Source organism: Dendroctonus ponderosae, unplaced genomic scaffold, assembly GCF_020466585.1.
Source record: "Dendroctonus ponderosae isolate FM_Combo_2020 unplaced genomic scaffold, Dpon_F_20191213v2 Dpon_F_20191213_9, whole genome shotgun sequence".
In the NCBI taxonomy this organism is placed as follows: domain Eukaryota; kingdom Metazoa; phylum Arthropoda; class Insecta; order Coleoptera; family Curculionidae; genus Dendroctonus; species Dendroctonus ponderosae.
Window position 1 is genome coordinate 1694953 of NW_026019116.1, and position 9567 is coordinate 1704519.

Here is a 9567-nt window from a genome sequence, read left to right on the forward strand (position 1 = left end):
TCACGTTGCTACTTGCTTTCAGTTTGAAGTTGTAAATTTTTTAAGAGAACGCGCATTTGAGCGAGAACGCTCATTTTCGGCATAGTATTTTCCAATTTTGTAAAAATCAGAAACCTGAGGGATTTACCTAAAATTTTGAGAACGTGCACGCTCCATTGTCTTCTCTGGACTGCAAAAATGTTAAGTTGCTACTTGCTTTCGAATCAAAGTTGTAAATTTTCTAAGAAAACGCGCATTTGGGCGAAGACGCTAATTTTTTGTACAAAATTTATGGTCTGTAAATATCAGAAAGTTGGCGATTTAAATGCAATTTTGAGAAAAAGCAGAGTTACCCGTCTTATGTGGACTGCAAAAATGTCAAGTTCCAACTTGCTTCGGTTCGAAGTTGTGAGTTTTTTAAGAAAATGCGCATTTGGGCGAGAAGGCTTATTTTCTGCACAAAATTTATAGCCTCTAAAAATCAGGAAGTTGGAGTATTTAAATGCAACTTTCAGAACGTGCCAACTCAATTGTCTCTCCAGACTCTAAAAATTTCAAGATGCTACTTGCTTTCAATTTGCAGTTGTACATTATTTAAGAGAACGCGCATTTGGGCGAGAACGTTTATTTTCTGCACTAAATTTTCCAAGTGTGTAGAAATCAGAAAGTTTGAAGATTTAAGTGTAATTTTTAAAATGTGCAGACTGAATTGTGTTTTCCCCACTGTAAAAATATCAAGTTGCTCCTTGCTTTCGGTTCGAGTTATGAGTTTTCAAAGTTATGAGTTTTTTAAGAAAATCCGCATTTGGGTGAGAACACTCATTTTCTTGCACAAAATTTGTCAATTTTGTGAAAATCATAAAGTAAGGGGATTTAAATGCAATTCCCAGAACGTGCAGACTAAATCGTCTTCTCTGGACTGCACAAATTTCAAGTTACTACTTGCTTTCGGTTGGAGGTTGTGAATTTTTTAAGAAAACGCGCATTTGGTCGATTTGTAAAAATCAGAAATTTTGGGGATTTAAATTAGATTTTCAAAACGTGCAGACGCAATTGTTTTCTTTGGATTGTAAAAGTTGAAAGCGCATTTGTGCGAGAGCGCTCATTTTTGGGTGTTTATTATTATTATTATCATTCATTTAATATTATTAAGTTGAAGACGTAAAGTAGCTTTAATTAGTAATAAATTAAGGTACATGGTTTGAGGAACCAGGTACTAAGAAACAAAGAAAAATGAAAAGAAAAATTAAAAAACAAACAAGTCCAATAATTGGAAGCGAATTTTAAAGCAACTCTATCTCCATAAGATCAATATTTTTTTCTTGATTTTGTTCCTAAAACTTGGCAATCAAACGTTCAACTAAGGACAGTTTCCTTTTAAATAATTTAATAATTGGCCCTGAATATAACAAATGTTAGAACATTTTTTTCTAATAAAGTACTATAAAGAAGATACACAATAATATACTTAACAAAAAATTAAGAAAGAAACATTTATTGCATTATTGGTTTTTTAACCATTGCATTATTTTTCAAAAAAATCTGTCTAAAGACCCTTAAATTGTTAATTAGGTAAATGCAAGTCAAACGAAGCATCTTGTTGGATGCGCGTATCTAAAAGAGGTGGAAAATATTCAACTCAACGTGGTAGATGACCCCTGATAATATGCTGTCCTTTATGCTTATATGCCATAAAATGTTTAGTGTAATGTTTAAGTAATTATAAATAAATTAGATCCTTTTGGCTACATTAAAACTTGTTGATGGAAATGCCTTTTTCGCTCATTTGTTTTAAGTACATGCATTGAAGCTTTTTGGACTTTATCAAAAAATTGTACAAAATATAGGATGAATTGAAATAAGTTGATCTCACAGAAAATATTCTGAAACTGAAGAGATTTGCGATTTGTAACCGTAAGTATTTGAATATTCTTAAATGCTCCTTTAAACTGATAACTCATTTTACCATTGTTGAGGTTTTTTAATACGTTTTGTAAAGATAAAAATTTGAAAAGAGAATTACATAATATGGAAAGCAAATTTAGAGTGGGAAGATTTAGACATGTGAGATTTTGCCAATTTGAACAAGGGAAACTTAAAAATAAAGTTAATTTGCTTAATTTTGTTAAGCTTAATCAGTTGAAAGCAGCGGCTTTGGAAAATTGTAACTGTTGAATATCAAAATCTTCGAACTAGGAGAGTGAGCAAATTAATTTTTGTGTGTTTAATAGACTCTCGTTAAAAGTTTGATTTGGAAACGACCGACTATTTCATTTGCGATTCAAACTTTGCTTCTAGAAGAGTAATCTAAAAATAATCCAAAAATTTGCTTTCCAGCAACAATTTTTCTGGAACAAAATGATATAAGGAATCTTCCGATTCCCAATACGTGTTCCCTTATTTCAAGCTGTCAATGACAGAATAATAATCAGGATAAAATCCTTCAATAAAGAAACCTAGTCCCAAAGTGATAACTTCCGTCCAGCCGCTATTCCGCCTGGAATAAAAAAATAAAAAATGACCTGTAGACAGCAGACTTGCCAAAAATGAACGGCGAATCTTATGAGGGTTTGCTCTACGACATATAACTTACTTTTTATCATGGCCCGTCCATCTTCCCTTTGATATCTGGTCATTTGGGATTCGGAGCTGAAAAAGAAAAAGGCATTTTTTTACCGGAATCTGATAAAGTGGAACGGGGGGTTTAATTAACATTTCGCTGACAAGTTCAAGGGTAGTTTGTTACTGCTTTATGCATTTCGCCACAAATCCTGGACGAAAACTCCCGATATTCTGTTATTGGCAGGTCTAGTATTAATGCGTTTGGGCGCGCAGGCCAGTTCAAAGGTTGCCTGCCTCGGCTTGGGATAATTATGCCAGACTTCGCACACATTCTAGATTCAACTGCTCGAACTTTTTTCCCCGCCATCAATTCTAGGCAAACATCTTGCAATCAGCTTCATCAGAAATGCAAGCAAGCTTACAACTTAGTCAAACTACCAAATTCGCACAAGCCTAAACTCCATTAACTCCACCAAACTCGTTAATATTAAAGTCTCCAATAACTGCATTTCAACTTTGACCGAATTGATTTTCAGCCCGACCATTGAGCGCCGGATTCCAATTGGTTCCTTTAATACACCAATCTGAATAGGTGTTTAAGCATCTCAATTAAACTTGGTTTACTCAATCAACTTTTGAAGCCGCTTTCAATGTCAATGGCTCGTTAGCGCGCAATTGGCTCATTAACTTCATGAACTTAATTTCGTGAAAAATAATGAAGTGCTCTTTTAATGTGGAGTTGACTGGCTGGGAAAATCACCAAATGGAGGCAAGTGAGTAAACAAGATATCAATTGTAAACATTCGTTTGCAACTACTTGAGTGAATTGAGGGCTGTGGATTTTTGCATGATTTAATAAATAGTACAACGTTACTGTTGCGTCTGCAGAAGGCATCATAAAAGGCGATGTTAAATTTTTCTTTGTAAAATCCTCTCAGAGCAAAACTAAAGGATAAGTTTAAGAACATAAAGGAAGAAGAAAAGAAGTAAAGAATCATGGCAATGACATCCTCTCATTGCAAAGCCTTGAAATAAATCATACGAAACAAACAAATACTGAGAAAGTATAACGCAAATTACAGTGAATTACACATACGTAAACCACAAATGAAAATTATAAAGAATGTGAGTSATACACTGCCAATAGGGTGTTTTCTTTGTATCAAAAATTCCTAYAAACTGAACATTAATCTATGGTAATATATATATGTGAAAGATTAAATAAGTTTATACTATYTATCTATTGCTATTTTGTTAAATATTTAATAAAYAAATTCAGCTAAAATTCAAATTATTCATGAATCTCTAAAACGCAATCCTATTGGTTGTGACGTCTCTGGACATATAAATGGCGGATTGTATACGTTCTGTGCATAGTGTTTAGTTGCGCGGTTGTGTTTCATTAATTCTTTTTTGGATTTAAATAATTTTTAGTTATAGTTTGGGTTAAACTAAAAAATGGCTCCAGAAGGATTCCCTCAAGCGTCAGCAAACAATTAACCATGTGTACATATTTTGATGGTTACCGAATTTTTAGAAAACGACGAACGCTTTAATTCAGCCGTATTTGAGGGTGTCAAAGCAGCAGCGTAAGTAAAAATCCGTAAATTCATTATGTTACTCTCTCCTTAATATACTAATCTGTCTGTATTGGTTTAAATAATGCAAATGATATATAGAATTTCACTTATTCAACTTAACCTAACCTATACACAGGGCTCTTTTAAAAGTAAAATGAAGTCTTAAATTTGTATTTTGGGCATCACGAGAACAATGTGGTGATATCGGATATGTGGAATTGAAACACGAGGGTAGGGGAGGTAGAATTTGCCCAGAACACAAAGTAAGATCGAAGGCATATTCTATCTGCCTCATCATTAGCGTTTTGTTCGTACTTTCATTAAAATGTTACTCGCAACAAAAAACATTGATTTTGATTTAGGAACATCACGTCTAGCTGCTTTGAACCATAAAACTTTACATGCATAATCATGGGGAACGGTTAGAAATAATTTGTTGGAGCACTTATTGAGTTATTCTTGGATACTGGCACAAAACAACACTTAGTTTGTGATCCATACATGTCACTATTTTTCGTTATGCAATATAATAATAATAATGAATAAAATAATGATAATTACAATAGCTTAAATAATAAAACAAAGTTGCGAAAACAACAAAATAAACACGAGGCGCTCGATACTATGACTGATGATAGGACCTGCTACGTCATAATCGGGATAGTTTTTGACGGAAAATATCTGATTTGAATTTGAATTCGCTTGGAAATTATTATGGAGACTTTTTTTGCAAGAAAAATTATATCAGTGTAATGTATGCCATAACTACTTTCAATATATCAACAAAAAAGTGAAAACACCCTATTCAACTCAGAACAAAGCAATTATGGAGGGCACAAGATATAATCCGCCTCATGGACGAAAGAAGAAAACGTAATAATAATATGTAACCAAGAAAGATGTAAGCTTGGAAAACTCTTACTGATCTACAGCGGAAAAGCCAAGCATGAAAGAGCACAATCGGGAATTGACATTCTACTGGAGGATATATATGCACCAATCATCGAAAATATAGAATATATCAGCGATTGATTAATAAGAACCCCAGAATCATACAGCGCTCGAAAACTGTACGAGAACAGATTAATGCAAAAAATTAGTAAGACTGACCTCACGAACCAAAATATGTAAACATGCTGGAATGAAACAAACAACTGCATACATCAGGTAGCTGCAGAATCAATTGGCAATAGGAAAATCAATATAAGTCCAAAAATTCTAACAAACCATGGTTCTGTCAAGAAGTGAATGACTTCGCAGATGGAAAACGGAAAAGCTTTTTAACGTACAAGATCACCCTAACCCAGTAAAATACGTACTATATGCTATACATATTCATAGGTAAAACGAAGACCATGACAGCCAATGAGCAAGCTGTTAATAGATAATACATCCATAGAGCAGGTGATGCGATTTAGAAATGTCCAGCACTCACTACCCGCAAAAGGACCTGAGAAACCAAATAAACAAACCAGCCATTATATGAGAATGTTTAATGGAAACTGTACGGGCTAATCGTTAATGCGAAATTGATTAGAAGCGAGAGAAGATACCAACAAGACCAAGTGAATGCTTCGAGTCGCGCAAGTATCAGTACCGAGATCAATAGCGGGGAAAACAAGAAGAAACCGCGAAAAAAACACTGATATTAGATCCCAATGTGAGGTACAGGATGTGGTGATATGGGGAAGGAAAATGATAAGGGAATGGCATAACCACGAGAGGTGATTGACTGACGATAAACTTCCACGTCTTGTACTAGAGTGAAAACCGGTTAAGGACGCGTCCACCTGGAAGGCCACCAAAGATATGGAGAGATCGGTGGCAGTCCACATCTTAGGAAATAGTACACAGGCAAGTCCGGAATAAACAGATCATCTAAATCTCTAAAAGTAGAAGAATAAGAAGAATAATATAAAATACTAAACATTTAAATTATCAGCGGACATAGAAATACAACGCATCTTGGACATGGTTGCATTCTATCGCCTCTCCTTGTCAATATATGCAGCGAAGCAATCTTTCAGAACTGATAAACATGAGAAGAATAGGCAAAACTCTGGATATTGAAGACGAACATATAGACCTTGGTCATGTCTCTAAAATGTGAACGAAAAACCAAACAGCAGAGATTAAGCGGATAATGAGACTAATATGGATTGCATTTGGAAAATTGAGTCATATAGTTAATAGCCCTGTTAGTCAATGCAAAGGGCCATGGAGAGGACAACGCTGGGCGTTAGCTAATTAGATAAAATCCGTAACGAAGAAATAAGGAGACGAACATGTTGCCAGATTGAGTGTGGGCAGATGGGTATTAAGGCTTGTACACTAGATACTACGTCAAAGAATGAGGAGTGTCGGCAGGCCACAGAGGAAATGGTTAGATGATGTTAAAAGAAATGCAGGAGGAAGATGGTACCATACAGCAAAAGTCAAAGCAGCATGGAAACAAACGAACGATTTCTTTGTTCAGCAGTGGACAGATAGTGGCTGACAAAGAAGATGAAGCAGAAGAGTATAGTATAAGGATCCATTACAGGAAGCATCATCAACAGGAGACTAAAAGAAAGAGGGTGAGTGGTCAACATATTAAGAACGTTAGATCTGCCGACGATACAACAATAATGCCATGCATTGTGGATGACCTACAAGGTCTCATGCAAAGAACAGACAGTTATTGTACACAATTTGTGTTAGAACGAATTCAAAGAAAATAAAATTCAGGGTGATCATGAAGGGAATGAACATTAATGGTACACCAATAGAAAGAGTGGACAAAATAATAAATGGAACTACTGAAAAATTGCAGGAATTACATTCTAGAATTGAAAGAAACAGAAGCTCTTATATGAGGATTAAGAAATTGTTAAGTAACAGTGTATTAAACACATTTTCTTCTTATTTTTAAGTACATAATGTTCTCTGAAGAACTATTTTCTTTATTGTGTCTTGATGCTTAGTTCAAAATTTTTGCGGTCATCGATCAGTTAATTAATTTTAGACATTTATAGCTACAAAATAGCTGTTCTTTTTACTTCAAGTTTAATACATTATGCAAAGTGATAGTGCTCTGAGTGAAAATGTCACTTACTGTAACGTAGTGAAGTATTTGCGTTGTAAATGGATTTTTATTTATAATTTTCAATGTTTTTATTTGTATTCTTCGGACTAACATCAGCCATTCATGACAAAATTGAAATGTTTTATAAATACGTAAGAACAGCTATTTAAGGTGTGACATGCAACTACGTAATCAGAATATAGGCGACTTCAAGGCCACAATTGGTAAGAACCAAGAGAAGTCAGAGAACCTCGTTCGACACTGTGGTTTTGGCAATCGAAACGCAAGAGGAAAACCACTCTTGAACTTCATGGGCGAACATAACTTAAGTATGATGAATTCATTCTTAAAAAAACCCATATCTCGAAAATGGAGCTGGATCAGTCTTAATAAACCAATAAAGAAAATTTATTATATTCTTTGCTCCAAAGCGTAAATAATACGGGATGTTACGGTGCTGAACTCATTAGACGTAGGAAGCGCCCACCGATTGATTCGAGCAAAAGTGGTTATCGACAAGAAGCAACAAAAAAAAACATTCATCAACATAAAAACACTCGAATATCGTGCAACCAATTTCAAGAAAATGGACATAAATTTTAAAGAGCGGTAGAGAGAAGACGGGTTCCCCCAAGTGAATCATTTACTCGATATTAACAGTTTGAACAGCAAAATACAAAGAACCCTAAATGACAGCATTCAGGAAGTAAATAAGAACAGACCAATTCCAAAGGAAAAAATTGTTAATGATGATGAGCATGATTATCAGGAGACTGCTGAAAAAACGAAGACAACTGAATGAGGAAAAGAAAAAGGGCACAATAGAGTATGTGGAACTAAAGAAACTAATTAAAAAACAACAAAGGGATAATGAAACAGAGGAGTACCGACTCATAAACTGAACCATAGATAAAAACAATGGCATGAAATGCCTAAGACCAAAGCTGGGGAAAACATTTTTTTCCTTAACTGACAATAAAGATGTTGAAAAAAAAACGAATTGGAGTGGAGTCTTGAAAATCGTTGAGGAATATTATTCACACCCATACGCATCCAAACTACAGGATCAAAGCGATGATCAACCGAAGAAGGGTAAGGAACGTCTGATCTGAAGAGTGTCCGCGAGTAACTGAGGCAGAAGTGGTTAAAGTTCTGAAGAACATTGAGGACAAATAGGCGCCAGGAGAGGATGCTATTACAACCCACATGATGATCGAAGGAGGCGGCAGTCTAATCAAACTGATCCAACAAAGTAAAATCCGGACTACCTTGATGAAGGCTGAAGTTATACTTCTTCATAAAAAAGTAGATAGGACTGAACTGAAAATCTACCATCTCATAACTCTACTATCGCACCTGATTAATTTTCTAACATGTATAATTACTACACGTTCAACGCAAAAATTGGACAAGTTTCAGTCAACGGAACAGGCAGGTTTTGGAAAGTGTTATTCAACAAATTCTGCGGATCCCTTGCTTATCATGTCACTCTTCCTTGGGAAGTGCATTGAATACCACTTCCTTCTGAATCTGGCCTTTATAGACCAGTTCGACGCGGTTGAACATTTGGCAGTTCAGAGAGTACTGCAAAACTTCAGAATCGATAGAAGATACTCACATCTAATACAAGAGACTACCAGGGAAGCAACAGCAACATACTCAAATACGCAAGCCAATCAGGTCCACTGAAGGGAGGAGTTAGACTGGATAATTCTCTATCATCCAAACTGTTCCCATTGGCTATCGAGGACGTGATGAGAAAACTGGATTGGTCGGAATGCGGCACTAATGTGAATAGCCAATACTTGAGCCACCTACGTTATGCAGATGACATAATCATAATGGCAGAAGATCCGACAGAACTGGAGAACATAAGTGAACATGTTGAATTAAATTCCTCCATGGCATAATGCATCTATCGGGGTCAAAAAATTGTGTTTGGGAGAGAAAATCAAACAGGGGAGACACAAAGAAGGATCTAGTCCGGGACGGAATTTGGCAAAACTGATTTATATACTCAAAGTAATAAAAATAACCTTAAAGAACAAAAGAAAAGTATATGAAATGTACATTCTGTCGATAATGTGCTACGGAGCGGAGAATTGGACAATTACATCAAATAATCTGAATAAGCTCAGAGTAACGCGACTTTTGAGTGCTCTCAGATGTGGGTTAAAGCTTGACTTGGGATGTTAAGGCCGCATTTTGTATGGATTTCGGGTTATTGGATACACCGGTAATGAGACGAGTGCAACCAGTCAAAAGAATAAGATGGCCACATGACATTAATCCGGCTCATCGTAACTGAAAAAATCTTGGAAACTTCCCGAAATTTTCCATTAAAGTGAGTTTTTCCTCACTTAAAGCAGCGGATTTTCGCTT

The 9567-nt window shown here is 35.5% G+C and overlaps 1 long non-coding RNA gene across 1 annotated transcript; it reads left to right on the forward strand.

The window, feature by feature from the left end:
* Positions 1-4859: 4859 nt before the first annotated feature.
* Positions 4860-9235, forward strand: LOC125505660. The gene is made up of 2 exons (XR_007282322.1): positions 4860-5406; positions 5463-9235. It is a non-coding gene; the product is annotated as an uncharacterized LOC125505660 (long non-coding RNA).
* Positions 9236-9567: the final 332 nt, after the last annotated feature.